We start from the raw sequence: 14,394 nt of genomic DNA, 5'->3' as shown, positions 1-14,394 counted from the left end.
TGTTGTTAGTTCTAAAGACGATCTTGTGATAATCTATTGTTAACAGACTCCGTTCTGTGCGTGATTGATCACAAGAGATTCAAGTGATTGTGTGCAGGTGTTTATTGAAGATTTAAGAAGATTTGAAGACAAAAAAGATATTGAAGATCTGACTTGGGTTTTATAATATTTGGTGTGCACAATACTTGTTTGGGAAAAGAGGATCCAATTAATAATCGGTTTATCCTTGTGGTAGATTGGATTGATTAATTGAGTAGATCGGCATCAACACGATTCCTTGGGATTAAAGGTTTTGTTGGCTTAATATTAACCGATTACCTTAGGGTGATTGAACATAAGATAGATCTAGACCCAATGAAGGAGTTTATGTTGAGATAAACGAAAGAGCCTTTGTTTGACTCATATCACTTGGTTGAAGAGAGTTGATACCAAACAGATTTCTTGTTCCTTTACTGTTTGGAATACGAACCAAAGGGATTGTTCCAAGTACGTGACTTATTTATAAGTTGGAGGCGTGGGAATACAGACGGAACTAGGTATACTATAGAGTTAGGTACTTGGTCTCAACTATACGAAGTAAGTGTATTTTGTGTAGCGGCTTAATCCTGGGAGTATTCAATTCTGGACAAGGTCCCGGGGTTTTTCTGCATTTGCGGTTTCCCGTTAACAAAATCTTGTTGTGTCATTTACTTTTATTTTCCGCATTATAATTGTTTTATTATAATTAAAGTAAATTACACAAACGTTAATATCCTATTTACTTGATAAGCAATCCTATTGTGTTTGGTTAAGTCTTAACCTTTATATCAAGTAAACACACTTTGTTGTCGTATCGATCTTGTATCCATAGACGATCACACGAAGTGTGAACCGATTTGTTGTATTGTATCGATCTCGTATCCATAGACAATCACTTTCGGGGAAAGGACTTATAGGTAGGAAAAGTTTTGGTTTGAGGTATATACCCTCGCCTTTTCAATTGGTATCAGAACATGCAAACACGAAAAGATCTAACAATATGTGTTTGGTGCAATCCAACCTATAAGAATGAACTCGAGTTCTCACAAATCGACTTCAATTAACGTGCCGCCAAGATTTGACGGAACAAACTATCTATGGTGGAAATCTGCTATGAGATCTTTTCTTCAATCACGAGACTTTATTACTTGGCTATTAGTCGTCGATGGTTATACTCTTCCAAAGAGAGAAAATTCAGAAACTGAGTTTAAACGCTTAGGGGAATTTTCGAGCGAAGAAAAGACATTGACAAAACAGAATTCAGATGGTTTGAATGCTATTATTCATGTTGTAAGTCGTGACTTGCAACATCATATGTCTACATGTCAAACTTCGAAAGAAGCTTGGGATAATCTTCATATCGTGTTCGAAGGAAACTCTTATGAGAAAGAAGCTAGACTTCAAACCCTCACCTCCGAGTGGGAAAACCTTCGAATGGATGACAACGACACTTTTGAGGAGTTTCACATTAAACTCTCTTAGATAATCAATGCCTCTTTCTTGTTAGGAAAGACTATTTTTGAAAAAGATATAGTATGCAAGATTCTCAGATCGTTGCCATCTAGATACGATTCTAAAATAATACAATCATTGAAGCTAATGGTCTCCCAACTCTCTCTAGGAGTTCCTTAGTTGGAAAACTAAAGATCTTTGATCAAGAAATCTTGTTCAAACAAAAGAGATTTATGGGTTTCAATGCCATAAAAGAAGTTTCGACTCAATACTCAGAAAACATCGATGATCAAGAAGATCTCTTTATCGACGATGAAGGAGAAATAAACCATCACTTGTCTCTTCTTACTCAATGATTCAAGAGACTGTTGAGACGACGAAAAAGGGGAACACAGGTATCAAAAAGGAAGAATATTCATCCACATAAACATGAAGATACCTGGGATGATAATGATAATATTCCTCAATGTTACAACTGTAGAGGTTTTGGCCATATCTCTCCAGACTATCCAACTAAGGACACACAGTGGAAAAGGAATGCTTATACTGCCACTCTTGATTATTGTCCAAGTGAGAATAACCAAGTTGATGAGATAGATCATGTTGCAACCTTTGCAAAAATCTATGAATCTGAAACCTTGTCAAACATAGATTTTCTTGAAGAACTTACTCCTCAGATCTTCGAGAAAACACTTCCCTGTAAAGATAAAGGAAGTCACCTTCTTAATCCTGACATTGCTAAAATTAAGTTTTTACTTGATCAACTCAAACAGGGCTTTCTGGATGTGATAGACGCATTTATATGTCTAATTTGTCCTTAATGTTTCGTACTGTTAGTGCTCGTTTTTGTCCTTATTATGGTCTTTTGTGTGTTTGTAGGTATTTTTTTGGAAATAAACATTGTTGGAAAGTTCGGCTCGAAAAGTTGCTCGGGACACCTCCAGAGAACATTTGCTATACGGACCCTCACTTTGGATAAGGGGTAACCTAATTACTAAGGGACACCCCATTTCTAGGCAGCTGCTAATCGCACCCTCGGACTAGATAAGGGGCCTTCATCTTCCCCATTCAAATATCAGTTTTGCCGGGAACTCAAGTGGCAGAATTAGGGCTTGATTTCTGGGCGTGCTAGAAGTAGACTCAATGGCTGAAACTTCATGGTTCGACTTGATTGATCTTAACAGGCATGGTACGATCAATGTTTTGGGTTAGAATTGGCTGGAGCGTCAGATGGAATAATCCAGGGAGTTGCGTGTTTTATTAACCCGATATTGGTGTTTTTGGTTTTGGACGAATTCTAGTGAGATTAAAGCGCTACAATCAGTTGAACTGGGCCTGTTGCAGCTAAACAAGACAGCTAATTGCATCAAATTCGAAGAAATCGGGTTGGAGAATCATATTTGAGAAAAACGGGGAGGATATATCTTCTCGGGTTTATTTTCGGGAAGTGTGTGCTGTAATTGGAGGTTTGCGTGTGGAAACTGGGGTTTCAGTGACTTTTGGAACGTGTTTGTAGCATGACAGCTAAGGAATAATGCATGGGTTGATAAATCAGGGAAGAAAATCCGTGACCGGAAGTGAAGAATACTATCGAGTAATGAAAGAATATATGGAGTTATGACGCTTGATTTCGGTGCATGAAGGAGTATATAAGGGTGTGGTGGAGTAATAGAGAGAGGATGGAGAGTTGGGGAAGAGAATACAGAGCTACAGAGAAGAGATTGGACGAGTTACAGAGAATATTTTTCTGCTGTTGTAGAACACGAAGAACAGACTGCCAAAGACAGTCGTTTTTCTACAGTGATAACGACTCACATGCGAGGGTCGTACATCAGAGGCAGACTTATTTGCTACAGCGTTTGCGACACAGGGACGTGGGTCTTAGAGAAACAGTAACACATATAACTGTTACAAAGGCCCTGTTTTATACCTTTTCTCCTTGTAAACACCTTTTTGAGCAATGAAAAATTCCTTTGAGTGTGTTTTCACCATGCGAAGCTAGACCCCATCACTGGGACAACGGAGGAAGCAACTTTTCATGATTGTGGTAAATGAATAAATTCTTTTATTGACTTTTTGCATAGATTTAATTGTTTTATGATTTCTATTAATTATTTGTTATTTTGTTAGATGCCGCATGCTTAGTTCTAAATATTTCAGATGCGTCATGCTTTTAACTTACAAATAATATTTTACGAAATCTATTTTTGGCAAAGAACTAGAGTCACAACTTCTTTTGTTTGAGCTATATTGTCTAGAGTTAATGACTGAACCATAACAATATGAAAAGTAGTGGAATCCCGCGTCTCAGCGTCTCTTCATCTTGTGACAAATTGTGTATATATATTTTTCCTTATTTTCTTTATTAAGTCTTAAAACAAATTCTCAACAAATCTGAGTAAACGAATCATCTTACTACAAACTCAATTGAAAAATAACATCAATTTTTGGCGCCGCCGACGCGGATTTGTTTTTAGGTTTTATTTTATTTGTTCTTTTTTACGCGTTTTGGTACTTTTGTTTGCTTTCAGATTTGGAGCTAAGCTAAAGAAAAAGAGAAGTGGTGAAAAGAAAGGCGAAACCCAAAAAGTAAAGAAAAGAGAAATCCCAAAGGAGTGAAGAAGAAGATTTTGTAAATAATTTTTATTTTATTTTTTTAGAAACTGTAGTTAAGTTTTTTATTTTTGTAAAGTTTTATTTTTGGACATTTTTATTTTTGGACATTGGACATTGGACATTTTTATTTATTATTTTTTTTAAAACCCTACGGAAGGGTACTTTTAAATAAACTGTTTGCAGAGAAGGACGGCGATTACGATATCGCCTCGGCCCCTCGGTTTCATATATGACATAGCCCGAGTCGACTTCAACGGTTCATCCCCCGTATGGAACGGGAGGTAAGAATTCTAAACACCCGTGAATCCCCTGTCAGCGGGTTTACTGGATGATTTTGTATGCATATATGTTGAGAACCTGAAATCGGATTTAATTTTCTAGTAAAGGGCAAGGCCTGGCCAAATCGAGATAAGGACTCGTATTTCATCACTGTTTCCTTCTTGCCCGCCTTAGGAACACATAACCTACGCGAACCTAAGCCTAAAATTTTGACTATAACGAGACCGATAGGGTAACGAGCTTAATAGGAAAGTCATTCGAAAAATATTGGTTACTCTTTAAGCATACTTCGAAGTTCATGATGGTTTCTGTGAGTTGAATGCGTGACTGCGCCGCCTTGTAATGCGGTGAGGCCTTGAGTATCAAAGCTCTACGCAGCTTCCCTCGCCTCTATTCAACTTACTTTGACTCGGATTGGTTCCAGAGGGGTTTGCTCAAATTTTAACGAATTCCCTTTCGAAGGATTAGAAGCTGGTCTAGAAACAATCTAAGTGGAGCCATCATGCTTCTTGTTTGCTAGATAAAATAGGCTTGTTGTGGTCGAGTCAGCCTTCTTTGTGTTTGTTTATAATTCCCTTGCAGTTAGGATGTCGAAATGGTATTATAATAACCAATACAATGAGTATCCGACTGAGCAGCTTAGACATTATCCTTTTTATGACCATAGTGTGAATAGTGATTGGGAACGCGAAACCTTTGAAGGTTATGGTCCATACCATTTTGAGCCCAATTACTATCCACATACCCACAGGTCATACGAGCAAAACAATCCTTCTATTTCTCTAGAAGAGTCTCTCAAGAGTTTCAATGAGTCAGCATGGAAGTTATTTATGAAAGAGACTTATAATATTCTTCTCCCAAAAGAGTCCGTAGAGCGGTGATAGACGCATTTATGTGTCTATTTTGTTCTCAATATTCTGTATTGTTAGACTCGATTAAGTACTTATTGTGTTATTTTGTGTTTTTGTAGATGTTTTTAGAGAAATAAGCCTTTGCGGCGAAATGAGCTCGAAAAGTAGTGTTTTACACCCCAGGATAATGTACCGGAGGCACCTCAGAAATGCATCGGAAGCGTCCCAGAAATGTACCGAAGGAACCCAGAAAAATTACTATTTCCACCCAAAATTACTATTTCCACCCCAATTGCTAATGGGACACCCGTACAGGATTAGGGGGAGGACACTTTTCTTCTCATAAATTCAAATTTTGGAAAAAGGCGGGAAATTTCTAAACAGTTCTGGCAGAATTTCGATCGTCAAAATGAAGGGGTTACGGGTCGATTCAATGGCTGAAATTTGGTATAGAGATGTGATATAGGTTAAGGAACATAGTATGGGTGACATGATCGATCAAATTTGGCTGGAATTTTCGGTATGATTCACACACCCAAAACAGAGCACGTGTACTGTAACACGAGCAAAATTGAAGTTCTTGTGTGCATAGGGGAGTTCTGCTGGCGTTGGAAGAGTGTTGAGGCGTGAATAAGTCGAATGGGAGCGTGCAGGAAGCAAGTTGACGTGAGAAAATTCTTTAAATGGAAATTATTCTCTATTTTTGGCAGCGAGGAATAATTGAATTAAAGAGAGTATATACGCAATCCATGGTCGGATTTTTGGCCTCAATTCACTATAAATAAACGTACAATTGAAGTGAGAGAGGTTGTCGAGAGTTTGGGGTCGAGAGGAGGTCCAGAGAAGCAGAAATCAAGAGTTGATGAAACTTTGTTGCTGCTGCTGATGAAGAACACCAAGAACACGAAGAACGGACTCGCGAGGGCAGTCGTTTATCACCAGGGTCTAAGACGCACACCCGTGGGTCGCAACGCAGTCTAAATATCAGCAACACCTGTCTCTTATCGTTCTTTTTGTGACGCCTTATGTGGGTCGTACATTCACTGTTTTACTCATTTTTATCATTTTAATCAACTTTTGAGCAACATACATGTATTTTGAGATTATGATTAATATGAGAAGCTAAATCCCAACACTGGGGCGATGGAGGAAGCCTTATTTCACACTTGGGTAATTATATTTAATTCTTTTCATGACTTTTGCATTAATTTTAATTGAAAATATGATTTAATTTAATTAGGTGTGATTTGATTTGATGGGTCATGCTTAGCTTAGATGATTTGATTTCCCATGCTTAACATTTACGCCTAATATTTTGAGAATCAATCTTGGCAATAAATTAGAGTCGATATATTTAATATATTTTTCGATCTATTATTGATAAAAGAATTATTATTTGAACCTTAATAAATGAATTTGGCGGAATCCTAGTCCCGGTACCTCTCGCCCATTGTTAATACTTTTGTGTATATAATTTTTATAAATCTAATAATCTTTCACCTTCACAAGTCCGAGAGTTTGAACCTCATTACTACAACCCCATCAAAAATCCATAATCATTTTGATGAGGACGAATTTGGACTGTCTTTATTTTCCTAGTAAAGGGCAAGGCCTGGCCTAAACAAGATAAAGGTTCGGATTTCATCACCGTTCCCTTCTTGCCCGCTTTAGGAGAACAAAACCTAACGCGAACCCAAGCTTTAAAATCTGATTAGAAAGAGACCTATAGGGTATCGAGCTTGTTAGGAAAATTTTTCGAAGTATATTGGTTATTCTTTTAGCATACTTTGAAGTTCATGACGGTTTATGTGAGTTGAATGCGTGACTGCGCCGCCTTGTACTGCGGTGAGGCCTTGGGTATCAAAGCTCCACTAAGCTTCCCTCGCCTCGATTCAACTTACTTTGACTCGGATTGATTCCAGAGGGGTTTGCTTAAATTGTAACGAATTCCCTTTCGAGATATAGAAGCTAGTCTAGCAACAATCTAAGTGAGCCATCATGCTTGTTGTTTGCTAGAAATCTCTAGGTTTGCTATGGTAAAGTCGAGTCAGCCTGCTGTGTGATTCCTAGAACCTTCCTGTTAGGATTTTTATTTCTTTTTGATTTTTTTTAGTGTATGCATGATTTTGTTAATATGGCTTGGAAAAGAGATACTCTAGGTCGTCTGATTAGTGATAAACCTAGTAGTTCTTCTTGTAGAGGCGGGGAGCTCGAAGACTCTTCTTTAGAGAGCCCCGTTTTTGGAAACTTCAGTTTTGAGAATCTGCGTCTTTGTGAAGAAATTTCTCCTAGTCCTTTGGTAGTGCCAGAAATAGCAACTTTAAAAGCTTTATTGAACCCAACTAGGACCTCTCGTCCGTCTTGTATCAAGTTAGCTGAAACCGAGGCAAATTATGAACTCAAACCTGGGACTTTACAGATGCTCCCAACCTTTTTAGGAAAAGAGAATGAGAACCCCTATTTTCATGTTAGGGAATTTGAGGAAGTATGTAGTACTCTGAAAATTAAAAACCTTAGTGATGATGCACTGAAACTTAGGTTATTCCCCTTTTCCTTAAAAGATAAAGCCAAATCTTGGTTGTATAGTTTGGATTCTGAGTAAATTGAAACCTATGAACAACTTACATCTGCCTTTATACATAAGTTTTTCCCAAGGCACAAAACATCGTCTATTAGGACAAAAATTTGTACTTTTGCTCAACAAGAGGGAGAATCTTTATATAGGTATTTAGAAAGGTTCAATGACTTAATTTCTCAATGTCCTCATCATGGTTTAGAGAAATTTAGGTTAGTTCAGATCCTCTACGAGGGTTTAGACTATTCAACAACGACCATGGTTGAGTCCTTATGCACAGGTGGGTTTGAGAATAAAACCGTTGATGAGGCGATGACATTTTTGAATGAAATCGCCAATAAGACCCAAACAATGGGAAAATAATAGGGATACCCAGAAAACAATTCTTCTAAGTAGAGGAAATGTCAATAGGGTAGAAGGATCCTATGAGTCAGATGCTAAAATAGCAGCCATAGCCAAAAGGTTAGAAGCGTTGGAATTAGGTCATTCTACTGGTACTGGTGGTAGAATAGAGCCTTTTTGGGAAGACCATACTGTTGAAGAGCAAGCCAATGCTCTTTATAACAACACTAGATTCGATAACCGTCAGAAGTTTGACCCTTATTCAGAAACCTATAACCCTGGCTGGAGAAACCATCCCAACCTTTCTTGGTCTAAGGGCCATAATCAAGGTCAGTCTAGTAACTCTCAAGCTCCGCCAGGTTTTGTCTATCCTAAGAATCCTTCAGCCCCGGCACAGTTTCAGAACCCTTCGGATAAGAAGATTATGAGTTTAGAAGAGTCTCTTGCTTTGTTAACTCGTAACACTATGGAGTTTCAACAATCTGTTGCTCAAGGTATAGAAGAAAATAAGAGAATAGGTCAGGCTAACTCTCAGGCTATTTCCGAGTTGAAAACCCAGGTTAGTCATATAAATGAGTCTTTGAGGGAAAAAGGTAAGTTTCCTAGTCAAACTCAACCCAATCCTAAAGCAGAGAAATCGTACAATCATGTGAATGTTGTCACAACCCTTAGGAGTGGAAAGAAAGTTGACAACAAGGTTACCATGCCTGATAGTGAACATGTTGTAGTTCACCCGTCTGAACCAGAGAATGAAGAGACTGATAGAGTCTCTAAAGAGACCAATGAGGGTCCTGTTGATCCCGTCTTTGTCCCCAGAGCCCCATTTCCCCAGCTATTAGTACCAACAAAAAGTGAATCCAACTTTAATGATATAATGGAGGTTTTTAAGAAAGTTACCATAAACCTTCCGTTACTAGAAGCAATTAGGCAACTACCAGCTTATGCCAAGTTCCTCAAAGATATGTGTACACGAAAGCGAAAACTTAATGTCCCTAAAAATGCCTTTTTAGCTTGTCATGTAAGTTCGATTATTCAAAACACCACAACTCCTAAGTATAAAGACCCAGGTGCACCTACCATTGCTTGCACGATAGGAAAATACCGGGTATAAAAAGCTTTACTTGACTTAGGAGCCAGTGTGAATCTACTACCATCCCATGTGTACTTAAAGCTAGGACTTGGTGAATTGAAACCTACCAAGATAACACTCCAGTTAGCTGATAGGTCTGTTAAAATTCCTCGTGGTGTGATAGAGGATGTTCTTATTGAGGTTGACAAGTTTATTTATCCTGTGGATTTCGTTGTCCTAGATACCCAACCTGTCCCTGACCCAGAAAACCAGATACCTGTGATTTTAGGTCGCCCATTCTTAGCTACGTCTAATGCAATCATAAACTGTCGAAATGGTATCATGAATCTATCTTTTGGTAATATGACTATTGAGATGAATATTTTTAATATCAATAAGCTACATTCTGAGCTAGATAACACGTGCAATGAAGAGGTGAACATGATAGGAACCTTAGTTCAGGAGCCATTACCAAACATTGTATCGTAAGATCCGTTAGAGAGTTGTCTACCCCATTTTAGCCTGGATTTCGACGATGATAGCAACATTGAACAAGTAAATTCTCTATTGGATTTTATTCATGTGTTAGATATTGATATATGGAAAGATAGGTTTGAAACATTGCTAGCTTCTGAGTCTACCTTAATACCTTGTTTAAAAGAGCCTCCTGAGTTGGAGCCTAATTATACATTTTTAGGCCCACCCGAGTCTTTTCCTGTGATTATAGCTTCCGATTTGGATAGTGAACATGAGAATATGCCAGAGACCGTGCTTCAAGAAAATAAGGAAGCTTTAGAGTTGACCATAGCAGATATAAAGCAAGTATAGGATGAACCACCTGATCATAACTTAGAGAAAGCAATCAACCTTTTTCAAGAACCCGATGGTCTAAAAGTTAGGAATATTGTGACCAGTCTATGTAGAGACAACCAAAATCCTAAGTTTTGGAGTAAAGAACTAGAAGAATCTCTTGAGTATTTTAAGGACTGGGATGATCCGGAAATTCAAGCAATAATCAGAGGTTTGTCTGAGAATGGCCAAAATCCTAAGTTTGAGGGTAGTGATGATTCTTGTGATCGTCAAGTGTCCCTAATTCGAGTCCCTAACTTGGGACTCGAACCTTGTACGTCTAAGATACTAATAGAGTCTGTTCAGACTCCGAAACCCGATCCTCCTGATACTGTCCAGGAGGTAACCCAGGTATTAGAGACCCATTTTGCGGATGACTCTAGTTATCGAGACACACATATGAAGCTCAATCATGCAAACCCAGTTGTCTTGACAGAAACCTTAGATGAGGACGTGCTCCTTCTTTTCATTTGTCTAAACCAGTGTAGTTGTCTCATACTTGTGTTAGCTATATTTGGTCTTGTAGATCCACAATTGTTTCGACTATTGGTATACGACTTTGGAAGGTGACAATTCCTTTAGAGGTATTTGATGTCTAGCTAATGACTATAAATTTAGCATTTATTGGGAGGCTCCCGCGCTCATGTGATATGGTAATATCCTTCCTTATTTCTTTTCCCTCCAGTGGTATCAGTTTCTCCTTGTTCATGCTTTTAACTTCATCTTTAGAACATTGAGGACAATGTTAGATTTAAGTTTGGGGGTATGGGAGAAACTTTTTAGTTGCACTTTTGAAACTTCTAGCGTCACATGGTATCCGGTTAGCTAAGTTTACATACTGTTTCTCATCGAAAAGATAGAAATTGGAATGCTAGAGATAACAACTTATTGAGACATTAGAGAAAAAGACATTGAGATCCTTGAAATTCAGGAGAGAACTTGTTCCTTTTAGAGGGTAACCATGATGGACCTAACCATACATGATGGAAAGGAAAGTAGGTCAGGAAATGCCATAAAGACAAAGCAACCTCACAATGTAGTCTTAGTTACTGGATTGCTACTCTCTCTCAGTAGAAACTTATCATCATCAATAAGCGGAGCGACATCAAAATCTATGAAGAAAGTTGAAGACGTTTTAATAGAAGAGAATTATTTAAAAATCAAAGTTGAAGTTATAAGAGCAAATGATATAAGTTGTTAGAATCCATGATACCAAGACATCACAAGTTGCGAAGATCCAAGTTTTGAAAGTCCTTCTCTCATGGCCATGTAAATTTTTATCTTGTAATTTTTTTTGTTTTCTTAAAAAAATATAAAAAATAAATTAAAAAATAAATAAATAAAAAAAATGATGAAACATCATTACGTTCTTTTTGTTCAATAAGGCCATAGGGAAGAAGAAATTTATGAGTCAAGCAAGAAATCGAAGAGAAGAGTTAATTGTCAAGGTTCTATGAGGTTCGAGAGTTTATCATCAACAGTTAAAGACCGAAGAAGACGTTATTTCTACTGAGCACTGTGAGAGAGTCGAAGAAAGATGCATTTTGGTTGCTTTGTTAGTCTGCTTTCAATCTGGCACAAGATCTTTCTAGCACTGGTTTAACTCATCACACGTAATTGGTCCAGCTGTGTAGCAGATGTCCCTCTCATCTTTATCTCTCTCCTAATCTTATCCAGCTGTAAAGCAGCGGACGCATCTTACAATGTTTATCTAGCTGTGTAGCGGATATCTCTTTATCTAGCAGTCATGCGGATGTGTCTCCCCTTTTCTTCAGTCAGCTTTAGAGATGACACCTTTAATTTCTCTGGCATTCTAGTTACTTGGAGATAGGTTGAGAATATGTATGTCCTCATAGCTCTTTGGATACTTGTGACCAATTAGAAGTCATGGTTTTTGTGGGTACACCTCTGTTAAACCCACCCGAGATTAACTCGGTTTTATTTTTTAGTTTTGCTCGAGGACTAGCAAATAATAAGTTTGGGGGTATTTGATAGACGCATTTATGTGTCTATCTTGATCTCTTTTATGTATTTTATTAGTACCCATTTGTTCTCATTATGGTGTTTTTATGTTTGCTTAGGTGTTTTTGGAGAAAATACCCTTGTATGGAAAGAGTTGCTCAAAAAGTGATGATTTACACCCCGGAGAAAAGTACTAAAGGCACCCCAGAAATGTACCAGAAACGTCCCAGAAATGTCCCGGAGGAAACCAGAAAAATTACTATTTCAACCCAGGAATTACTATTTCAGCCCAAATTACTAAGGGGACACCAAGACAGGATAGGGGGACACCCCTCTTCTTCATTTGAATATCGATTTTGGCGGGAAAAATGTTCACAACACAGGAGAATTTTCGATCGAAGAAATGAAGTAGTGGTAGGTCGATTCAATGGCTGAATTTTGGTATAGAGATGTGATAAAGGTTGAGGAACACAGTATGGGTGACGGAATCGGTCAATTTTGGCTAAAATTCCTGGTTCGATTCACCAAACCAAAACAGAGCAACACGCACTGTAAGCAAGCAAAATTTGAGTTCCTGTGTGCATGGGAGAGTTCTACTAACGTTGGGAGAGTGCTGAGGCGTGGAGAAGACAATTGGGAGCGTGCTGGACTGAAGTTGACGTGAAAATCTTCTAAAAATGGCAATTATCGTTTATTTTTGGGCAGCGAGAATAAGTGAATTAAATGAGGATTATACTGCATCAATGGTCGGATTTTTTGTCCCAAACAACTATAAATAGACGTAAAATTAGAGGGGAGAAGGGTGGAGAGTCTTTGGGATAGTTTAGGAGTCTAGAAGAATCAATACAAGAGTACACAGCGAAAAGCTTCCTGCTGGTGCAAGGAAGAACACGAAGAACATTAGACAGTAAGAGAAAGTCGTTGAGAAGTGTCGCTTAAGTGCGGCAGTTTCCAATTCCTTTCTCGCGACTTAGGAACAACATCACTTCTGTTGTATCGTTCTTTTTGAACGCTTTATATGCGTCGCAAACACTGTTGTAAACCGTTTTTCTCCATTTTCTCTTGATTGAAAACATCTTTTGAGTATCAATGAATCAATTTGAGAGTTTTTTCATCATGAGTAGCTAAACCCAATCCCAGGGGTGACGGAGGAAGCCTTTCTCGCAATACTTATGTGGTAATTTTTATTTAATTAATTTCTGCAATATTCATATATGATTAATTGCATTGAAAATAAATGATTTAAATGATTTTTATTAATCAAATATATTTTCTCTTGATAATACATGCTTAGTTTTATACTCTTGATGTATTATGCTTGCGATTAATCTTTGATATTTTGAGAATCTGCTTTTGGCAATAGTTAGAATCAAAACAATTATTAAATTTGCATAATAAAAAATAAATAAAACTACATAAATATTGTTGAATGGTGGAATCATCACCCCTATTTTCTCCATAAAATTTATATCACTTGTTAATTGAATTTTCTACATTTCTAAATTATTTAAATCTAAAAAAAATTATTCCCTTCACAAGTTCGAAAAGAACCTCTTTTACCACTATGTACAACAACTTTTGAAAATACATCAAGCGGTCAACTAAGATATCTCTAGAAGAGACCCTCAAGCAATTTACTGAGAATACAAATAGGATTGTGGAAAAACTTGCTCAGGATAGTCTTAATTTCCAGTGTAGTTTTCCCAATACCACCCTCGAAAATAAGGATAGTTTTTATTCACATAATCAAGATGACGAGGTTAGAATTGGTAACACTACTTGTTTTGATAAGGTTCGATCATTTTCATGTTATTATAGTGATGATTATGATGAGGATAGTATTGATGAAGAACATGAAATGTGTAGGCATAGTGATCAGGAATTTGTTACTCCGGTTGATCTTTATAATAATCGTGTTATTTCTAGTACAAATCCAAATAATTTTAATAATTATTCACCTATTCAAAAGGATGTGGATTTGGCTAGAGATACCACCGTTTTAGACGATGTAGTTCATTATCCTTTAGCCTGCAGTATGTTGGATAATCCATTATTTGATGTGCCTATCAGTGAATCGGAGGAGGTAACTATGATTAAAACCTTAGTTGATGAGCCTTTATATGAAACTTTCTCTGATAATCCTTTATATGATAGTGATGATGGTTTAGAGGAAAGAGTTTACCCTGAGAATACTGTTTTAGATTCTAGCGATTTAGAATCACTAGTCTTAGAAGATGATAAACTCGTAGAAATGAGTGAGGATGAACCCAACTTAGAAGAATCTATTGACCATTTCCAGGAATCTGATGACCTAGAAATTAGGGAAGTTGTGACTAGTCTTTCTAAAGATACATAAAACTCTAAGTTTGGAGGTGATTATC

Source organism: Papaver somniferum, chromosome 9 (assembly GCF_003573695.1).
Source record: "Papaver somniferum cultivar HN1 chromosome 9, ASM357369v1, whole genome shotgun sequence".
Lineage (NCBI taxonomy): Eukaryota > Viridiplantae > Streptophyta > Magnoliopsida > Ranunculales > Papaveraceae > Papaver > Papaver somniferum.
Note: the sequence above shows the minus strand (reverse complement) of the source record.